Raw genomic sequence first — 23,386 nt, forward strand, 5'->3', positions numbered from 1 at the left:
GCCAGCAGGTTATATGCTTGTGGGTTAACTCACTTAAAGGGCGTTGTTTTAGGGGAATGACATAGTGATAGGAGGGACGTCATTCCCCATACCTCCACCCCCGGGTGTGGCTGAGCAACGTTTAAATGTTCAGTCCTGTTTTTTTTTTTTCTCTGTGTGTTGGGTTTGGAGAGGCAGGGTCTCCAGACTGGACAGCCACAGCTCAGGAGGGAACTGAAGGCTGGACATAACCTGTGTGGGCGAACCGCACACACATATATGGACTCTGCTACAGTTTATCTTTTGTTTTGTTGTTTTGCCAAGTAAGGCTGTGTTTATTTTGCTGGAGTGCAGAGCTTTATGCTGTTAATAAAGTCTGCAAAGAAACCCGGGTTCCTGAGTCTACTTCCGGAAGTGGCCGAGCGAGTCGTCCAACAGTGGCTACTCAAATACATTAGTTTCTCACAAAGGAGCTGAAGATACTGAGTGGCAGTAGGTGCAAGTTTCTCCAGCATGTTAGATATCAGAGGGAGAACAGAGAGGGCAGCACAGTGGCTCAGTGGTTAGCACTTCAACCATGCAGCGCTGGGGTCCTGGGTTCAAATCCCACCAAGTACAACATCTGCAGGATTTTGTATGTTCTCCCCGTGTTTGCGTGGGTTTCCCCCTCAGTAAAAAAGCAGGCATAGAGTGTCTGGGAACCTTCCCACAGACTTTTCTTATCCAGGGCTGCTTCTCAGCAGGGTTGGATGGGCCCACCAGAGAACCGGAGAATCCTCCAGTGGGCCCTGGCTTCTCCTTCAGGAGAGTTCATAGCACAAGCCTTGCAGCTGCCATGGGGCTCTTGAGCAGGGGACCCTGATTATTGCCTTATACTGAGTGCTGCTGGTGCTGCCCAAAAAAAGTAAAATCTATTCTATTCCCTATCGATAACGCTGCTAGATGCATTTACAATAGGGACAGGTGCTAGGTGGAATCATCAGCTCCAGATGAGTGTTAATTCTGGTCGCATAAATGTCTTCCACAGTCCATAACTTTATTTTTTATTATTTCTTTGGCCTTATATACAAGTCATTACCCTGGAAAGAATGTTTCTTAACATTTTTTCCATTTTAGCTTGTTTTTTGCATGTTTTTTTATTGTCAATCTGTAAAATTGGCGTGATACTCTGACAACATTATTCACAGATATGCTATTTGTCAGCACCCAATTGTGAATAGCTTTGAACGCACAACTGCCATACTTTAAATGTAGTGTGATATCAGACACGCTCCCCAAAATTTCTGTATTATTATGGCAGTCATATGGGATCACGTCTGATCATGGAAAAGAGTTTCTCTGCTTCCACAATACAGTAATGCGAATATAATCAAAAAAATCTGGCTGTATTCTGCTAACAAGCAAATGGAGCAGTAAAATGTTGGACTGGATTGCTTTTTAAAGAAATAATCAGAATTAAGACTATGTGCCCACGATGCAGAATTGATGCAGATTTTTCCTGAGCGTTTCTACCTCTCCCTGGCAGAAAAAATGCATGCGGATTTTACATGCATTTTTTCTGCCAGGGTGAAGCGTTTTTTAGGTGTTTTTGCATGCATTTCCACATGCGTTTTTTCAAGCGCTTTTCCAAGCGATTTTGAGCATCACTTGGAAAAGTGCTTGACAGGTTGGTCACACAATATAAATCCATGCAACTGGCATGGATTTATATTGTGTGACCAACTTATGCTGCTTTAAATGCATGAACAGTAAAAAAAAAGAATTAAAACGTAAAAAAAAAAAAAAAAATTATACTTACCTCTTCGGCGGCCCCCGGACTCCTCTCCGGTGAGGTGCTCTGTCCTTGGTATCCCACGGTGTTCTGAAAGGACCTGCATTGACGTCATTTAGCCAGCTAAGAGGTCACGCGACCGCCAACCCCATCTCTTGGGGAGAATCGCCTGTAGAGAAACATTAGAACCAAAAGAAATAATTGGTCAAGGAGTTCCATATGTGCTCAAATTTCTAAATGCTATTATTAATCCCTTCCACCCTCTGATTTACTACTGAACGAGCGGGTGTATTCTGTTGCATACAGATGACATTCTGATGTAACAGCCAGGCTTGATGCTAGCACTGATCTAACACTTTAACCCTTTAGATGCTGCTGTCAATTGTAGCCTCATCAACTAAATGCTTGACAGATGAAAGGGAAGCCTTCTGTACCTCCATTGCCCACACCCCAAAATTCATTATAATGGCAGTCCTATATGTGCAAGCTACAAAAGTCTATTAGGCCCTTCTTAGCAGCAGGGTCTAATAGGCTTAATGTGACAGATATAGTGTACTGCAATACAGAAGTAGTGCAGTATTTTATATCAAAGATCAAACTGATAGTGTTCAAGATCCACAGAAGGGCTAAGAAAAAAAAGTAAATAAAAAGTTAAAAAATAAATCCTTTTGAAAAATGTTGAACAATTAGTAAAAAAACAAAGTAAAAAACAAAAATGAAAACAAGCCTCCACACAGCTGACGAAAAAGTAAAAAAGTTATGGCTCTTAAAGTATGGTGACGCAGAAAAACATTATATTTTTGAAAACTGAGATTTTATTGTAAAAAAGTAATAAAATATAAATAAACAATATTTTTTTGGTATTACTAATATTATAAAATGAGCATACTATTTATCCTGCCAGTGAACACTCTGACAGAAAAAGTCAGTGTTATACACATGTCCCTGGTCTGGGCCAGTCCGTTGAACTTTCTGGTGCTCCGCTTTGGGCTTTGTATGCTAACATGTGATAAACTGCCTGGGCCTATTTATGGGCTTCTAATACAAACACCCAGGCCTTGGTATTGAATCAGAGACTAGACATGCAGTTTGTGTGTGCACAGCAACCTGGCTGTAGGCTGCAGGATGTCTCTTGTAAACCAGCAGCGTCTAGCGCCACTAACCACTTGTCTGCGGCATCTAGTGACTCCGGAGTTCTGTCGGCTACCTGTCCCCAGATCTCCTGGACCTCTTCTCTGTGTCCGCCTGCGGTTTTCAGGACATCCATTACTCTCGAGTGTTATCTGCTACTTGCCTGCGGTATACTACACTCCACCTGCTAGCCTGTGGCTTCCTAACGTCCTCTGCTTGCCTGAGGTTTTCTGATGTCCTCCGCCTGCCCTCAATTTCTAGCATTCCACCTGTCTACCTACTGGTTCTAGTCCCTCTACTCACCAACCTGCTGCACTAATGCTTGAGGCCCATGTGCCCACCTGGACCTTGGGCTCAGAAGATCCACCTCACCCAGTGAGTCCTTGAACTTCTCGAAACAGAATACGAAGGCCATGATTCCTAAAGTTACAGCAGCAACAACACCGTTGCTGAGGGTTGCAGACTTTTTTGGGAGTGGTGCTGTAAGAAGGGTACTGTTACACACGTGTTTCTGGGCTCTTCTCCATCTGCTCCGTACAATGAACTTTCTGGTGCTCCATGTCAGGCTTTGCAGGTGGCCTGGCGTGCTTCCATGTGATGAACTGCCTGGACCTATTTAAGGGCTTCTAAGACACACACACGGGGACCTTGGTATTGAATCATAGACTAGACTTGCAGTTTGAATGTGAACAGTAACCTGGCTGCGGGCTGCAAAACATCTCCTGTAGACCAGCAGCTTCTACTGCCATTACCTGCCTAAATATGAACAGGAGAATCATTTGGAGTTTCTTGAGATTTAAATATATACATTTTTATTAATTACAAAATATCATATGTAATAAAGATAAATATAGAAAAAAACCAGACAGATAACAAACGCTAATAAATTACATATAATCAAATATGAAGTCGTATAATATTGGTCATAAGTGCCAGACCCCAGGGGTCTTTTACTTGTCTTGGTGACAAACTCTGCTGTTCTTTATAATGGGTAAGGTCTTCCCTTTTGTAGTAAAACTACATGTTATGTAGAGAGATTATTTTTTCTGTGACTATTATGTCATTACCTTTGGTGACTCCACTTATGCCCAGTATTATACGACTTTATATTTGATTAGTTATATGTAATTTACAAGCGTTTGTTATCTGTCTGTCTTTTACTATATTTATTTTTATTACACATGATATTTTGTAATTAATAAAAATTTACATTTAAATCTCAAGAAACTCCAAATGATTCTCCTATTCATATACAGTATAATGCCATTTTGGAGTGGGTAATAATTTCTTATGTGGGTTTTTTTCTAACCACTATCTAGAGGCAGTATCCACATTTACCATGCAAATGGGTATAAGTGTGTATTTGCCACTACCTACTTGTCTGTGGCTTCCAGTAACTCCAGAGTTCTGTCGGCTACCTGTCCCTGGGTCTCCTGGACCTCTTTGTGTCAGCCTGCATCTTTCAGGACATCTTTCTGGCTGTGTTTGGCCTCCTTTGTTGCTGACTTTCTCATTACTCCCGAGTGTTATCTGCACCTTGCCTGCTTTTTCCTGCAGTTTCCGACTTTTTCCTGCGGTTTCCTGACATCCTCCACCTGACTGCTGTTTCCAGCATTCCACTTGTCTACTTTTGATTTCCAGTCCCTCTACTCACCAACCTGCTGCACTGACGCCTGTGACCAATGTGCCCACTTGGACCTTGGACTTAGAGGATCCACCTCACCCAGTGAACCCTTGAACTTCTCGTAACAGCCAGAATTGCTGCTTTAGTCACATTATCTCCCAAGAAAAGGAATAAAAGGCTATTAAAAGTCATACGTACCATAAAATGGTAGTACACACTCTACTTCAACAAAAAATTTAAAAAATGTTGAGGCTCAATAAAACAACACAAATAATTTATTTTTTCTCAAAACAAGAATTTAATGATTAAAAAAATCTTATATAACCATATTTTATTCACAACAGAAATAGAACACATGACAGAAGTTTAAAGTTAGACATTTTTACATTTCATTAGAAAAACAAATTATTTAATTTGAAATGGATGGCAGCAACACATCTCAAAAAGTTGGAACAGGGTTAAAATGGCTAGAAAAGTAAGTTGTACTAATGAAAAACAACTGATTGGTCAATTTTCAACTAAGTTACATGACTGTGTATAAAAAGAGCATGTTAGAGAGGCAGAGTCTCTCAGAGACAAAGATGGTCAGCGGTTCACCAATCTGTGAATAGCTGCATCTAAAGAGTGTTTAACAATTTCACAAAAAGATTCTTCAACATAAATTACATATACTTTTAATATCCCATTTTCTAAAGTACAAATAAAGTCCAGAGATTCTGGAGAAATCCATGTGCACAGGGTACAAGGTTGATGGTTAATATTGGATGCTCATAATTTACAAGCCCTTAGGTGGCACAGCATTAAAAACAGGCATGATTCAGTTGTGCAAATCACTGCAGGGGCTCAGGAATACTTTCAGAAATCATTGTCTGTGAACACAGTTCACAGTATAATCCACGCATGCAAGTTCAAGCTCCATCAAGCAATAGAAAAGCCATATCTGATACCCTGTGGTCTTTTCTGGGCCAAAGATCAGTTAAAATGGACTGAAGCAAAATGGAATTTTTTTTGTGGTCAGATGTGTCAAAATTAGAAAGTCTTAATGGAAACCATGGATGCCGTGTCCTGCAGAATCAAGAGGAAAGGGACCATCCAGCTTGTTATCAGCACACAGTTCAAAAGTCGGCATCTCTGATGATATTGGGTTAACTTAGTGCCTATGGCATGGACGGCTTACACATTTTGTAAGGCACTATCAATGCGCAGCATTTGTGAGGCAGTGACCGGGATCGTATACGAGGGAAGGTAGATATCCCCCAGAATGTGTACAGAGACCTATTAAATCCATTAGAGTGCATTGCAGTCACAAACTCACCTGCGGCTGCAATGCAGGAATGAAGGTGAGCATTGACCTGGTCAGGCTATCTGGCTAAGGCAGATCAGTAAAACCCGGCAGGGCCTTCATCTCTTGGAGGAGGCTACAGGAAGGCAGTGGGGCGGCCTCCTCCCTCCAACCCGGGTTTTCCACTTGCCACAGGTCCTTTAAAAACCCTGCATTAAGGAGTAGTGTTGTTCTGTGTTGGGACCTGCTAGGAGTATAGCAGGAAAGCTTGGCGGAACTGTTATCAGCTGAACCCACACCTGGGAAGGCTCTGCACCATCAGGCTCTGAGCGGCCTGGCACAGCCGTTGCCCGCGGCAACTGTTGTTTATGGACTCATGTTAACCCGGCTGCGAACCGGAGGACTTTCTGTTTACCCGTGAGTTGCTGAATAAAAGCTGTTTATGTTGGACTTGCTTGGGTAATTGCCTCAGTTACTGCACTGTGTGAACACTGCCGCCTTACAGCTTGGTGGAGAATGCGGGCATTGTGACTGAGGCATACCCCACGGGCAGCTGCATGACCACAATCCGGCCTGCCACCTTTCAGCCCCACCCTGTGGACAAAATGGAGGAGCTGTTAAAGCAGCTGGTACTCACCCTGTGGCAACAGCAGGAGCAGTACTTGAGTCTCCAGTGGTAACAGCAGGAGCAGGAACAGCAGCATAATCAGCAGCAGCAGCAAAAAAACAAATGAACTGATGCTGCAACAGATTGCTGCCCTGCGGGAAACGGCCACAACACCGATTCCGGAATGTTGAGAGGCCCGGGACAAGGTTCGCTCAGCGTTGAGGAAGATGGGACCGGAGGACGATGTGGAAGCCTTCCTGAACGTCTGCGAATGCACAGCAGAGTGGGAAAACCTACCAGCCGGCCAGTGGCTCCGTTTTTGGTCGGCGGTGCCCTGAAGGCCTACTTCGACCTCAGTCAGGAGGACGCCCAGGACTACCAGAGGCTTTGCCCGGCTGGGAGTCAATACGTATGTGAAGGCTCAGCACGTGTTCCCATGGGCCTTTGTGGAGACCCGACCCGCCTGGTCTCAGGCTTATGACCTTTTGCAGCTGGTCAAGAGTTGGCTACAGCCTAAGTCTTTGACTCCAGCCCAGATGGTGGAGAGGGTGGTGGTCGACCGGCTGGTGAGGACTCTGCCGGCCGCTATCCAATGTTGGGTGGGGCAAGGGGACCCCGGAACCCTCGACCAGGTGGCCAGCCTGATCGAGCGCTACTCGGCCACTCAGGACTTTATCCGGGACTCTACCCCCTCACGGCTGTCACACCGATCCCTGCCAACCCAGGAACCGGGAAGGGGGTCACGTCCCTCTGCTGAGGACAGTTAGCACCGTACCCGTGCTGAAGGGGTACCCCGGAGTGAGAGTAGCAGAAGACTGGTTCCCTCCCAAACGGTCATAAGAACTAACATTACCTCCACCATTAGGTGTTGGCGGCGTCAGGGGCCGGGACATGTGGTTGCTAACTGCCCCCTGACTACGGAGCTCCTGGACTGCGGGTATAGCCGCCGGATCTCAATGTACGCCCAGACCGTCTGCACTGCAAGTGCTGACCCCTTGAACAGTGAACCCCAACTGTGCCAGGTACTGGTTAATGGGTACCCAACGGAAGCCTTCCTAGACTTGTGGAGCCTAGTGACTTTGGTACATGGGTCGCTGGTGGCAGGAGACAACCCCAGTGGACGGACAGTCGGGGTTGTGTGTATCCATGGGGACATCTGAGAGTATCCAACTGTGAAGGTAGTTTTGTCCACGCCATGTGGAGACATAAAACATGTGGTGGGGTGGTAAAAACTCTTGCCTATGGGTCTGTGTTGGGAAGAGACTTGCCCCTATTCTGGACTCTGTGGAAAAACAAAATACACTCTCCCCCGGTAAAATTTGTTACAGGCGCTGTACCCGACGAACCCGAGTCAGGGGTACCTGTCGTAGGTGTGTCCAATCTAGGGACAGAGTGTGACCCCGATAGGTCTCCCCTAGAGGTGCTGGCAGGAGAGGTCGAGGAGACCCCATCGATCCCCAAGCTGGAAGTGTCCCGGAGCATGTTTGGGACAGCTCAGCTACAGGATCCCACTCTGACTCGGGCGCGGGAAAGGGTGTTAGAGGTAAATGGCGTAGCTCAACAGCCCGGTGCAGATACTGTATTTCCACACATGGTAGTCAATGTTGAGTTGCTCTATAGGGTAGACAAAATCAGGGACAAGGTCGTGGAACAGTTAGTGGTACCTCAGTCGTACCGTCGGGCGGATCTGGAGTTGGCACACACACCTGCTGGGTGGACACTTAGGGGTTAAAAAGACGCAAGAGCGTATCTTGCAGTGGTTCTTTTGGCCGGGGATTTACGCGGAGGTCCAAAAGTACTGCGAATCCAGCCCCAAATGACAGTTGACCACACCCACCGCAAGTTTCCGTAGCCCATTGGTACCCCTGCCAGTGATAGAGGTATCTTTTGAATGGATTGCAATGGACTTGGTAGGGCCCATTGTAAAATCCGCTCGTGGCCACCAACATATACTGGTGGTCGTCGACTATGCCACCCGGTACCGGGAGGCTATACCGCTACGCCACACCTCGGTGAAACTGATTGCACGGGAGCTGTTTGCCATGTTCTGTCGCCTTGGACTACCTAAGGAGATCCTGATGGATCAAGGGACCCCTTTTATGTCCAAGGTGACAAGGGAACTGTGCAAACTGCTAAAAATTAAACAATTACACACCTAGGTGTACCACCCTCAAACCGACGGGCTAGTAGAGCGGTTCAATAAAACCCTCAAGTTCATGTTAAAAAAGGTGGTTTCTAAGGACGGAAGGGATTGGGACATGTTGCTACCCTATTTGATGTTTGCCGTCTGTGAGGTACCCCAGGCTTCCACAGGGTTTTCTCCCTTTGAGTTATTGTATGGCAGACACCCTAGGGGTCTGTTGGACTTAGCCAAAGAGATGTGGGAGCAAGAGCCGACTCCACATAGGAGTATAATTGAACACATGGCTAGTATGCAGGACCAGATTGCGGCGGTCATGCCTATCGTGAAAGAACATCTATTAGATGCCCAGGCAGCCCAGAGCGCACATATAATAAAAGAGCCATGGTCAGGTCTTTTAACAAGGGTGATCGGGTGTTAGTACTGGTACCCACAGCCGAGAGTAAGCTCATGGCCAAATGGCAAGGGCCATATGAGGTTCGAGAAAAGGTGGGGAAGGTAAATTACCGGGTGTATCTGCCCGGAAGGAGGAAACCTGAGCAGATTTATCATGCAAACCTGCTAAAACCTTGGAAAGATCGAGAGTGTTTAGTTACAGACGTCACTCCGGGCATATCGCCAGATACTTCTACCTTCAGCCAGGGATGCGTCCGGGGGAGAGGTCAGGATAAGTGATGCTCTCACTAAACAGCAGCGACGGGAGGCTCGCTGGTACAGCAGAATACCAATGTGTTCTCAGAGCTACCGGGTAGGACTACAGTTCTCCAACATGACATTGTCACTGAACCTGGGGTAAGGGTGCGAATGAGACCGTACCGGGTACCCGAAGCCCAGAGGCATGCCATCACGGCTGAGGTAAAACAAATGCTCCAGTTAGGTGTCATCGAGGAAGCACGGAGTGAGTGGGCTAGCCCCATCATACTGATTCCGAAACCAGATGGATCGTTACGCTTCTGTAACAATTTCCAGAAATTAAATGAAGTGTCGAAGTTTGACCTTTATCCAATGCCCAAGGTGGATGAGCTGATTGATATAGCAGGGTCAGGCCCAGTACTTTACCACGCTCGATCTCACGAAGGGTTACTGACAGGTACCTCTCACGAAATCGGTGAAGGAAAAGACCGCCTTCATAACTCCGGAGGGTCTATATCACTATGTGGTCTTACCTTTTGAGTTACATGGGGCCCCGGCTACATTCCAGAGGTTGATGGACATAGTGCTCAAGCCTCATCAGGAGTACGCGTACGCGTATCTAGATGATATTATCTTTAGCACCGACTGGCATACGCACCTATCCCAGGTACAACTGCAAACCCAAAAAAAGTGCGATAGGGCTAGAGGAAGCCAGATATTTGGGGTATGTGATTGGCCGAGGAGTATTCAAGCCCCAAATCAATAGTTGAGGCCATAAAAAACTGGCCTAAACCGTCAAGTACAAAGCAGGTGAGGGCGTTCCTTGGCATCCTTGGGTATTACCGCCGGTTTATACCTAATTTTGCTGGGAGAACAGTGGCCCTGACCGATCTCTTGAAAGGGAAAAAATAGGTAATAGTTCAGTGGAACCCTCAGGCAGAAGCAGCTTTTCAGTCCATGAAGTTGGCCCTGTGTGGACAGCCGGTCCTCATCAGCCCCAACTTCGAGGAAACCTTCATTGTACAGACAGATGCCTCGGAGGTAGGTCTAGGGGAAGTATTGTCACAAAAAGTGAATGGTGAAGAGCACCCGGTCACCTACTTGAGTAGAGAACTTGTCCCGGAAGAGAAAAACTATAGCGTGGTAGAGAAAGAGTATTTGGCAATTAAGTGGGACTTGGAATCGCTACGTTATTAGTTACTCGGGCGTCAGTTCCGCTTGCTGACGGACCACTCACCCTTGGTATGGATGAGGAATGCCAAGGAGAGGAATGTGCGAGTCACCAGGTGGTTCCTGTCAGTGCAAAATTTCAGTTTCTCTGTGTAACATCGCCCTGGGAAGTCGCAGGCAAATGCGGATGCCCTGTCCCGGGCACCCTGTATGGTGTCAAATGTTCAACCCCACAAGTTTGAACAGAGAGGGGGGATATGTGAGGCAGTGACCGGGATCGCATACGAGGGACGGTATATATCCCCCAGAATGTGTACAGAGACCTATGAAATCCATTGGAGTGCATTGCAGTCACAAACTCACCTGCGGCTGCAATGCAGGAATGAAGGTGAGCATTGACCTGGTCAGGCTATCTGGCTAAGGCAGAGTAGTAAATAGTGTTGAGCCAGCCCCGTAGTGTTTGAGTTCGGTTCGGTTCGTCGAACACCCGTGTGTTCGCCGAACTGTTCGTCGAACTGTTCGTCGAACACCTTCGAACACCGTTAAAACCAATGGCAGGCAAACAAAAACACATAGAAACACATAGAAAACACCTTCAAAGGTGTCCAAAAGCTGACAAACTGCTCAGAAGACACAACTAACACATGGAAAAGTGACAAGTACATATAGTCATGCGAAAAGAAAAGAGGTGGAGGAGTAAAAGGAGGGGGAGACACAGATATAGGCATGTCATGCCCTTCTAAAATCCAAAAAGTGAGAAGCCGAGACGGCCAGTCCGCTCCTGCCCGTGCCACCTCCGTGTCGCCGGGTTTGTGCCAGAGCCGCGGTGAACCCTGACGGCCAGCCCCCCTCTCCCAATACTGGTGCCTGTCCGCTGGTGGGTCGAGAGAGCCCCCCTGTGGTGGAGGCAGCTCTAAGCTTTTTAATTTAAATTGTCCCTCTAATTTGAACGAATACACTTTAAATCCATTTACAAGGATCTATTGGAGGGCAAGTCTCATGCCAGCAGCCGCGTAATTCCAGCTCCAGTAGCGTCCACTAAAGCTGCTGCAGTTAAAAAGCTTTTATAAGGATCGAGCTCGGCTGTCCACCGCAAGGCATCCTAGTGCCAGTCACAGCCCCTATGCCTTGGGGTGCCTCCTGATGCTCTTCACTAAGTATCCCGTGGTCCCGAAGCATTTCCTTTGAAAAAATTAAGTGTCCAAACTACAGGTGGTGTAGCTTGCTTAACAGCCGGGATAATCCGCTGACTAGCAGACACTGCTACTAGGCACAAAGTATTTCCTGGGCTAGATGCAGTTAAAAATTTGTAAGTAGATACTCTCGTTGGATGCTGAGAAAGCATTCCATAGAGTCTCCTGGCACGCCATATATGATTCTCTTAAAAAGCTTGGGGTAGGGGTCTAGGGGACCCTTTTATAGCCAAAATCACGGCCCTGTATCACAATACGTCACCTAGGCTGAAGATAAATGGAACTGTAGCACCGAGGGCTCGGTTGCTACAGACGTATTGCACCTCACCCAGAGGTGTGATATCTCACTCTCAGATAAGGATGGAGTGTGGATCAGGACCCGACACCTGCATGCATTACACCACATTGCCGTGGGGCAGGGCGACCAATATGCCCCTGAGATGGGCACGACAGTCCCTGTCCCTGGCTGGAGTGGGGGGAGGGAACACTGAGGAAGGGGAACCCTGCAGTGCAGGAGCAGGGAGGAAGCAGTTCCTGGGTGCATTGAGAAGGGAGTATAAAAGGTGGGCACCATCTTAGTTCAGTGCAGAGAAGTCTGAGCAGAAGTGGCAGGGAGCAGGGGCTCTGCATGAGCTCTGCTCCGGAGGCGGGCCTAGTAACAGAGGCCCAGGCCTGCAAGAGGGAGAAGGAAGGAAGAGGAGCGGAGAAGGCTCCAGGAACGAGGAATGAAGGGATCCCAGGGGTGCGGACGGGCGAGTCGCCACCGCACGCCCGAATCCACCTGCGTGGAGGGGTCAGGCCAAAGGGGGAGACCGGTCCCCGAACTAGTGGAGGCAGGAAACGACCCTCAGCTAGAAACCGGAGGCTCTGACATTTTATGTGGCGCAGCCCCTTGCTCCACCCGCTAGGAAGGCACCACATAGGGTCAGGGAAACTGGCGCCAAGTTTACCAAGAGGAGGCCCGAGGCAGCCGGACAGAAGTGTTGGTAAGAAAGGCCAGACAAAGGACACACAAAGGGGGTCCTGTGAAGCGCTCCAAAGTTATCTGGGAGTTGTCTGAGCCCCTCACCTGGTGAGCACAGTACGACGTGGGCAGCCGTTACCTGCAGACGTGGTCTGGATAATAAGAACTGTGAGTAAAGGCCCTGAACTTCATCACTGACTCCGTGTCGTTACTGCTGCTGCCCTGCACCATCACCCCCATCCTCCGCATACACTGCCCTGAGGCTATACTCCTCCCGTGGGGAGTTATGCTACGCTCTGCTGCACCCACAACACCAGCCTTAGAGGTCTGCCCTGTAGCGGCGGTTCACTCTGACCGCAATCCACGGGTGGCGTAGTCGGACATTTAAACATCAAAACCACATAAATAGTTCCGCCACTGGTTTGACCGCCCTGAGCCATGGAACCGGATCGCCGCCACGAAGACTACAACCACCAGCATCCACCAAAAAGGGTCCGGCTCCGGGTGTCCCAAGGCCCAGGGGGTGCGTCAGAACATTTTCATCACCTTTCACAATCACCAATGGGACAAGGCAGGGATGTCCTCTGTCCCCTCTCTTATACATCCTAGTGACGGAGCACCTGCTCTCATCAATTCGCCATAACCCCAATATTAGGTGGATTGAGGTGGGAGGCACCGAGTACAAGTGCTCTCTATTTGCTGATGATGTCCTAGTATATATCACTCAATCACATATATCCATCCCTGCTGTTATGGCTGAAATAGATCACTTTGTTACATGGTAAAATTTTAAAATCAATGCAGCGAAGTCTGAGGCCCTCGATGTCTCCCTCCTTAAATCCATATAGGATTCCATCCAGTCCAACTTTCCCTTTGCCTGGCCCTCACAGGGTATCAAATACTTAGGAATTCCTATTCATAGAGACCTCTCCCATCTATGTTATCTTAATTTTGGGCCCTTTATTGAACAATTCCATACAGACCACGGTTGGCAAGTTAGAACTGTAAGATTCACTACGTGAACCACTGGTGTACACCGCGTTCCAAATTATTATGCAAAAAGTGTTTAGGAGTGATAAGGGAAGAATTTGTTTGTTTGTCAGTTAAACTCATTGATGGTGATGTGTGTCAGGGCTCTTTATATCACTGTAAGCAATTGCAGACACCTGTGCTAATTAGTTTGGCAGGTGTGTCCAATGAAAGGCAAGACTACTTAAGAAGGCTCTCTCACATTATTAAGCAGCCTACATTTTCTGCCAAAATGGGAAAGAAAAAGGATGTGTCGGCTGCTGAGAAGCAACAAATTGTGGAGTGTTTAGGTCAAGGCATGACTACAATCAACATTGTGCGATGATCAGGATGAAGTGTCTTGGCAATCAAGAAGTATGTAGCTGATTCACAGTACACACGTGTGCGTGCTGATAAGGGCAAATTGAGGACTCTTTCCTACAGGCAATTACGTCAGGTTGAAAGAGCAGCGGCAAAAAAGCCTTGTCATAGCAGCAGACAAGTTTTTGAAGCTGCTTGTGCCTCCAACGTCCCCCGAACAACAAGATGCAGGGTCCTTCAGAGGTTTGCAGCTGTGCATACGCCATCCTGTCGACCTCCTCTATCCACTTCACACAAGCAGAAACGGCTCCAGTGGGCCAAACATTACATGAAGACTGATTTCAAAACTGTTTTGTTCACGGATGAGTGCCGTGCAGCGCTCGATGGTCCAGATGAATGGAGTGGAGGATGGCTGGTTGATGGACACCCCACGCAAACACGGCTACAGCGCCAACAAGGAGGAGGTGGAGTAATGTTTTGGGCTGGAATCATGGGGAGAGAGATTTGTCGGCCCCTTTAGGATCCCTGAAGGCGCTAAAGATGAACTCCATAATGTATGTGGATTTTCTCAAACAGCACTTCCTGCCATGGTTCAAGAAGAAGAACCGTGTATTTCACAGCAAGATCATTTTTCTGCATGATAATGCACCATCTCATGCTGCACATAAAACATCTGCATCTCTGGCTGATATGGGCATAAAAGGGGACAAACTTATGGTGTGACCCCCATGCTCCCCTGACCTCTACCTCATTCAGAACCTTTGGAGCATCATTAAAAGGAGTGTCTATGATGGCGGGAGGCAGTTCACATCTAAGCAACAGCTCTGGGAGGGTATTCTGTCCTCATGCAAAACAATTGAAGCAGAAACCATCCAAAACCTGACAAATTCAATGGACGAGAGAGTTCAGAAGCTCCTTTCGAACAAGGGGTCCTATGTGAAAATGTAACATCACCTAGAATAAAGTTTTGAGTTGAAAACTGTTTGATTTCAGTTTCTAACAACCTGCTAATGTTTATAATTTCAAAAATGACCATTTTTTTGGTCTTTATTAAAATGAAAAGGTTGATCGAAAAGTTTGGGGGATCTAAGAGTGTGGCAACCCAGTAGTCATGATTACTTTGAATTCTGACAATATGAGGGTCATGCTGCAGGTAGTGCAGCAAGAAGGCACTTATGTGTCTTGCGCATCTCGGAGCCCCAAAATTATTTTCCGGGCTAGATGCAGCTAAAAATTATTTTTAATTTTAAATCTGGTGAAGCTTATTATAGATGGCCTAATAGGATCAGTGCTGCACACTGCTACAAAGCCCAAATTATTTTCCAGTCAAGATACAGATAAACATGATTAGTAATTTGAAAGCTTAAAACGGTTGGTAGGGTGATTTTAACCAATCATCAAGCTTTTACTCTCCCCAGGATGACACAGGGGTAGAAAAGTCGTTTCGGATCCATGATTTGTTCATCTTTATGAACGTGAGTCTGTCTACATTATCAGTGGAGAGCCGCGTGCGCTTATCTGTCAGCACACCACCAGCAGCGCTGAACACACGTTCAGACAGAACGCTGGCTGCGGGGCATGACAAGATCTCCAAGGCGTAAGTGGCTAGCTCCGGCCATTTATCCAGATTGGAAGCCCAAAAAGAGCAAGGGTCCAGTGACACAGTCGTGGCTTCAATGTTTACTTGGAGATACTCCTGTACCATCGTCTCTAGGCGTTGACTATGTGTCAGACTTCTTGTCTCCTGTGGCCTTGCAAAGGATGGGCTAAAAAAGTGGTGAAATGATTCCGCAAAATTGATGTTACCAGCAGATACTGTGGTTCTGTTACGGTTTGAGTGCTGAACACTTGACGGTCCCACGGTTGGCAAGTTGGAACTGTGAGATTCACTACGTGCACCACTGGTATTTTGTGGAAAAGCACATGTAAGATTCTGCAACAGTCTCTGCTGATACTCCTGCATGCGTGCATCCCTTTCTATGGCAGGAATAATTTCTGCAAATTTACTTTTGTACCGGGGATCTAACAGTGTGGCAACCCAGTAGTCAGGATTATTTCTAATTCTCACAATTCGAGGGTCATGTTGCAGGTAGTGCAGCAAGAAGGCACTCATGTGTGTTGCGCATCCAGGAGCACCAAGTCCCTGTTGTGTTGGTGGCGAGGTAACAATCATGCTTCCTTCCTCTGTCCTCTCCCCCCAACCTCGCACAACAGAAATGTGATCAAGGTCTCCCTCATCTGATGAGTCTTCCATCAGTTCGTCCTCCACTTCTTCCTGGGCTCCTGCACCTTCCTCACTAGTTTGGCTGCTACCATGCGCCCTGGTTAAACCATCTCCCCCACCCTCACATGCCTGCCGCCTTGGTGCTGCCGACCGTCTGGACCTTGCAGATGTTAGCCCTTCCGCATACAACTCCTCCTCCTCTACTTCCTCCACCTCCTCTTGTGCCACCACCTGACTCCGAATTCTGTTTAACATGTGCTCCAGCATGTAAATCACCGGAATAGTCATGCTGATAATGGCATCGTCAGCACTAAACATCTTCGTCGCCATTTCAAAACTGTGCAGAAGGGTGCATAGGTCCCTGATCTGAGACCACTCCTCCAGCATGATTTGCCCCACCTCTGAATCTCGTTGGCCCAGGCTATACGTCAGAACGTATTGCACCAGGGCTTGTCGGTGCTGCCACAGTCGCTGCAACATGTGCAGAGTTGAATTCCACCGGGTAGGCACATCGCATTTTAGCCGGTGAAGTGGCAGGCCCAACGACTTCTGTAGAGATGTAAGTCGCTGAGCTGCGGGATGCGAACGGCGGAAGTGAGCACACAGCGACCGTGCCCTCTGCAGAAGGCCATCTAGTCTGGGATAGTGGGCTAAAAATTGCTGGACAACCAGGTTCAACACGTGAGCCATACAAGGCACGTGTGTGACATTGCCCCGGCGAAGGGCCGCACCCAGGTTTGCAGCATTGTCGCACACGGCCTTCCCTGGTTTCAGGTCCAGTGGAGACAACCATTCATGAAATTGGTTCTCCAGAGCTGACCACAACTCCTCAGCTGTGTGACTCACATTTCCCAGACATTTCAATGTAAAAACCGCCTGATGACGTTGAGCCCTACTGCCAGCATAGTAAGGAGGTGTGCAGGATCCCTTCTACGCAGTTAGAAAGCTTGTGGCATGACCAGACAGGCTTTGGGTGCAGGTGGAAGACCGAGAGGAGGTTGAGGAGGCAGAAGCAGTGGAGGAAAAATGACATAAAGAGGATTGACGCACAACTCGTGGGGACGGCAAGACTTGGACAGCAGCCCCTTGTCCTGCTGTCACCATAGTTACCCAGTGCCCAGTCAGCGACATGTAACGCCCCTGTCCATGCCTACTCGTCCAAGTGTCTGTGGTGAAATGCACCCTGTCACACACAGAGTTTCTCAAAGAAGCGGTGATGTTGTGTGCGACATGCTGGTGGAGCGCAGGCACACCTTTCTTTGAGAAGTAGTGCCGACTGGGCATCTGGTACTGGGGCACTGCGACGGACATAAGGTCTCGAAAATCCTCTGTGTCCACCAGGCGGAAAGGCAGCATTTCTGTAGCCAAGAGCTTGCAGATGGTGAAATTCAACCTCTTAGCTTTCTCATGGCTAGGAGGAAATGGTCTTTTACTTGTCCACATCTGAGGGACCGAGGGCTGGCTATTGTGCTTAGACGGGGTTGATAAGGGTGTCCCCGGCAAACTGCCGGTCTGTGAGGAAGATGCAGGCGGACATGTTAGGTTGCCTTGATCCAAAGGTGGTGCTATCGATGTCGGACAGCGCTCAAGACCAGCTGGTGTTACCACCTCCAAAGAAAATGATGACCTGCCAATCACGCTGGCTGTTGCGGGTAAAGAGGTGGCAGGTCTGCGCCCCAAAACAGGTGTGACTGCTGTCCCCCCAGTCACAGAGGATGAAGAGACCGCGGATGCACAAGATATGGCAGACGGTGGTTGGCCCGGCCGGCTAGACCGCATTGTAGCACACTGAGCTTCCCACTGCAACTTATGCTTCATGTCCATGTGCCGGTTCATGCATGAAGTACTCAAACTATGTATTTTTTGGCCTCTACTTAGCTTTTGCTGACAAATGTTACAGATAACACGAGTTGGGTCATCTTTATCGATCTGAAAAAATGCCCAGGCTATGCAAGGCTTAGCACCCATGCGACCTGAAGAGCCACCACGACTTGTGGTGAGAGGCAGAGTTGTGTTTGAGGATGCAGTTGTTGACGTGCTTCCAGTACTACGTCTCTGTCCAGGAAGGCGCAACCTGACCTCGTCGTCACTAGCATCTTCCTCCACCTCCTCTGCTGACCTCATCTCTTGGCTGACTGTGGGTTGACAGTAAGTGGGATCTCCGACCTCATCATCATCACCCTGTGCGTTATCACACCCGTCGTCCTCAGAGCCAACCTGTTCCTGCCCTGACAAAAAACTAAAGTTGTCGCTCCAATCAGGTATTTGAGTCTTATCATCGTCTTCCTCATTGTCTCCACCAACAGGAGTTACAGTTTGGGAATGAGGGTCTACATTATGGTCAGAACCTTCTGCGTCTGGTCCTGGATCCGACTCATAAAGATTCTGGGCATCAGTGCAGATCATTTCCTCGTCTGGATTCACAGAAGCGCTGGAGTCGACCTCTGATTCCCAGGCTATAGTATGAGTAAACAGCTCTGCAGACTCAACCATCTGTTCTACCTCATACTCAGACGGGCAGCTGGAGATTTGGGAGCTGTGAGGAAGCAAGTGCGATTTGGGTGACACCTTTGAGGACTGGAGTATTTGTGATGCTGAAGTTGATGTGGAGGAGAGCCCACTTAAAGGAGCACTTGATATCTGTTGAAGCACCTGCTGTTTTTGTGCCTCATCTGGAATTTGTAGCGATTGGCGTGGCCGTAAGAAAGGGATCTTATCACATTGTCCGCTAAAAGAAGTAGACATTTTAGTTTGGCTGGAAGATGGTCTTTCTTCTGCACCTACCCCACGGACACAACCTTTTTTCCCCTTCCCAACACGCCTATTCCCCTTTCCACCAGCAGCAGGCCTTTTTCCACTCATTTTGGTGGTTAACTAATTCACAACTCTGGAGTTGTTTGCACAAAAAAACAATGGATGGTAACCGAGCAGAGCTGAGTGGCCAAACTGTGGTATTAGGCCAAAACTATTGGCTGGGTTAGATGCAGAAAAAAATTATTTTTAATTTGCAACCTGATGGAGGTCAGTATAGATGGACTAATAGACCAAGTCCCACACACCGCTAGAAGCCCAAATATTTTTTCAGAGCTAGATGCAGAAAATTTTTTTATTCAATTTGCAACCTGATGGAGGTCAGTATAGATGGACTAATAGACCAAGTCCCACACACTGCTAGAAGCCCAAATATTTTTTCAGAGCTAGATGCAGAAAAAAATTATTTTTAATTTGCAACCTGATGGAGGTCAGTATAGATGGACTAATAGACCAAGTCCCACACACTGCTAGAAGCCCAAATATTTTTTCAGAGCTAGATGCAGAAAAAAATTATTTTTAATTTGCAACCTGATGGAGGTCAGTATAGATGGACTAATAGACCAAGTCCCACACACTGCTAGAAGCCCAAATATTTTTTCAGAGCTAGATGCAGAAAAAAAATATTTTTAATTTGCAACCTGATGGAGGTCAGTATAGATGGACTAATAGACCAAGTCCCACACACCGCTAGAAGCCCAAATATTTTTTCAGAGCTAGATGCAGAAAAAAGTTATATTCAATTTGCAACCTGCTGGACGTCAGTATAGAAGGACTAATAGAACAAGTCCCACACACTGCTAGAAGCCCAAATATTTTTTCAGAGCTAAATGAAGAAAAAAATTATTTTTAATTTGCAACCTGATGGAGGTCAGTATAGATGGACTAATAGACCAAGTCCCACACACCGCTAGAAGCCCAAATATTTTTTCAGAGCTAGATGCAGAAAATTTTTTTATTCAATTTGCAACCTGATGGAGGTCAGTATAGATGGACTAATAGACCAAGTCCCACACACTGCTAGAAGCCCAAATATTTTTTCAGAGCTAGATGCAGAAAAAAAATATTTTTAATTTGCAACCTGATGGAGGTCAGTATAGATGGACTAATAGACCAAGTCCCACACACCGCTAGAAGCCCAAATATTTTTTCAGAGCTAGATGCAGAAAAAAATTATATTCAATTTGCAACCTGCTGGACGTCAGTATAGAAGGACTAATAGAACAAGTCCCACACACTGCTAGAAGCCCAAATATTTTTTCAGAGCTAAATGAAGAAAAAAATTATTTTTAATTTGCAACCTGATGGAGGTCAGTATAGATGGACTAATAGACCAAGTCCCACACACCGCTAGAAGCCCAAATATTTTTTCAGAGCTAGATGCAGAAAAAAATTATATTCAATTTGCAACCTGCTGGACGTCAGTATAGAAGGACTAATAGAACAAGTCCCACACACTGCTAGAAGCCCAAATATTTTTTCAGAGCTAAATGAAGAAAAAAATTATTTTTAATTTGCAACCTGATGGAGGTCAGTATAGATGGACTAATAGACCAAGTCCCACACACCGCTAGAAGCCCAAATATTTTTTCAGAGCTAGATGCAGAAATTTTTTTTATTCAATTTGCAACCTGATGGAGGTCAGTATAGATGGACTAATAGACCAAGTCCCACACACTGCTAGAAGCCCAAATATTTTTTCAGAGCTAGATGCAGAAAAAAATTATTTTTAATTTGCAACCTGATGGAGGTCAGTATAGATGGACTAATAGACCAAGTCCCACACACCGCTAGAAGCCCAAATATTTTTTCAGAGCTAGATGCAGAAAATTTTTTTATTCAATTTGCAACCTGATGGAGGTCAGTATAGATGGACTAATAGACCAAGTCCCACACACTGCTAGAAGCCCAAATATTTTTTCAGAGCTAGATGCAGAAAAAAATTATTTTTAATTTGCAACCTGATGGAGGTCAGTATAGATGGACTAATAGACCAAGTCCCACACACCGCTAGAAGCCCAAATATTTTTTCAGAGCTAGATGCAGAAAAAAATTATATTCAATTTGCAACCTGCTGGACGTCAGTATAGAAGGACTAATAGAACAAGTCCCACACACTGCTAGAGGCCCAAATATTTTTTCAGAGCTAAATGAAGAAAAAAATTATTTTTAATTTGCAACCTGATGGAGGTCAGTATAGATGGACTAATAGACCAAGTCCCACACACCGCTAGAAGCCCAAATATTTTTTCAGAGCTAGATGCAGAAATTTTTTTTATTCAATTTGCAACCTGATGGAGGTCAGTATAGATGGACTAATAGACCAAGTCCCACACACTGCTAGAAGCCCAAATATTTTTTCAGAGCTAGATGCAGAAAAAAATTATTTTTAATTTGCAACCTGATGGAGGTCAGTATAGATGGACTAATAGACCAAGTCCCACACACTGCTAGAAGCCCAAATATTTTTTCAGAGCTAGATGCAGAAAAAAATTATTTTTAATTTGCAACCTGATGGAGGTCAGTATAGATGGACTAATAGAACAAGTCCCACACGCTGCTAGAAGCCCAAATATTTTTTCAGAGATAAATGAAGAAAAAAATTATTTTTAATTTGCAACCTGATGGAGGTCAGTATAGATGGACTAATAGAATGATGCTATGCCCAAAAGATTTTACTTCACTAGGTGCAGTAAAAAAATTGGTATTCTATACACAGGTGGTATATCTTGCAACACAGATAGGCTACTCCACTGACTAACACACTCTGCAATAGGCCAAAAAGGATTAGCTTTGCTAGATTCAGCCAAATGCTGTGAAAAAAACTTGCACAGCACTGGCACAGACCTGCCTGGCAAAAACTGATAGGAACTGATGTAACCTAGTCCTGAAAAGGACTCCAATTACAATTAGTCTTTACTCCCACAATCTATCTATTTAAGAGCACAGACCTGCCTGATAAAAGTCGTAGGAAATGCTGTAACCTAGTCCTTAAAAGGACTGCAATCACAACTATTCCCTACTCCCAAGCTATCTGTATATTTGTGCGAAAATTGGCTTGAAATTAACAAGGTATAGCGCACACAGCAACAGCGGTGCCGTCTAACACGCAGCTGCAGCAGTGAGAAAATGGTGGCGACGGGGAAAATGGCTTGGTCTTATAGGGCAAGGACATGTGACATACACTGCCAATCACACATGCCCTTGCTTGTGTGAAAAAAAGCACTTCGCTCCGTGTGTGCGCTGCTGATAGGCTGACAGATTGCACCTCCCCACTGCAAATGCGGGAAAGAGAAAAAAAAATGGAGATCTTCATTGTTCCTGCAGAGATCCATCCCCTGCCCCTCCCCCCGCCCCGCTGTACACTCAAACTGCGTATTAACATTAATTTTCATCATTACTGAGAAAAAATCCAGTTATGATTTTGGTGCACGAACAGTTATCGAACATAACCTCGAACAGCCGAATTTTTCCCAAATTGTTCGTGTTCGCCGACCGGCTCGAACACCGCCCAAAACAGCTCGAATTTGAGATTGGCGAACAGTTCGAGTAGAACAACGCTCATCTCTAGTAGTAAAACCCGACAGGGTCTTAATTTCTTGGAGGAGGCTACAGGAAGGCAGTGGGGCGGCCTCCTCCCTCGTACCAGGGTTTTCCAGTGGCTCTTGCCACAGGTCCTTTAAAAACCCTGCATTAAGGAGTAGTGTTGTTCTGTGTTGGGACCTGCTAGGAGTATAGCAGGAAAGCTCGGCGGAACTGTGATCAGCTGAACCCACACCTGGGAAGGCTCTGCACCATCAGGCTCTGAGCGGCCTGGCACAGCCATTGCCGTGGCAGTCGTTGTTTATGGACTCATGTTAACCTGGCTGCGAACTGGAGGACTTTCTGTTTACCCATGAGTTGCTGAATAAAAGCTGTTTATGTTGGACTTGCTTGGGTCACTGCCTCAGTTACTGCACTGTGTGAACACGGCCACCTTACACATTATATAGAGGTGTTAGAACAACATATGCTCCCAAAAGTTATTTCAGGGAAGGCCTTGCATATTTCAGCAAGGCAACACTAAACCACATACTTCTTCCATCACAACAGCATGGCTTCACAGAAGAAGAGTTCGAGTTATGAGTTGGTCGCCTACAGTCCACACTTTTCACCAATAGAAACATTTGACACATTATGAAATGATAAATCCGGCAAAAAAGCCCCAGGACTGTTGAGCAGCTAAAATATCACTCTACATCAGACAGGAATGGGACAACATTCCTTTCTCAAAGCTCCAACAATTGGTCTCCTCACTTCCTATAAAAAGAAGAGGGGATGCTACGCAATGGTAGACATGGCTGTGTCCCAACTTTTTTGAGATGTGTTACTGCCATCTATTTCTAAATGAGTTTGTTTTTCGAATGAAATGGAAAAATGTCTAACTTTCACCATCTGATATATGTTGTATGTTTTGTTGTGAATAAAATATGGTTATAAGAGATTTTAAAATCATTGCATTCTTGTTTTCTACATTTTAAATGGCGTC

This window comes from Phyllobates terribilis, unplaced genomic scaffold (genome assembly GCF_046119375.1).
Source record: "Phyllobates terribilis strain yellow unplaced genomic scaffold, ASM4611937v1 Scaffold_3__8_contigs__length_932513732, whole genome shotgun sequence".
Taxonomy (NCBI): Eukaryota; Metazoa; Chordata; class Amphibia; order Anura; family Dendrobatidae; genus Phyllobates; species Phyllobates terribilis.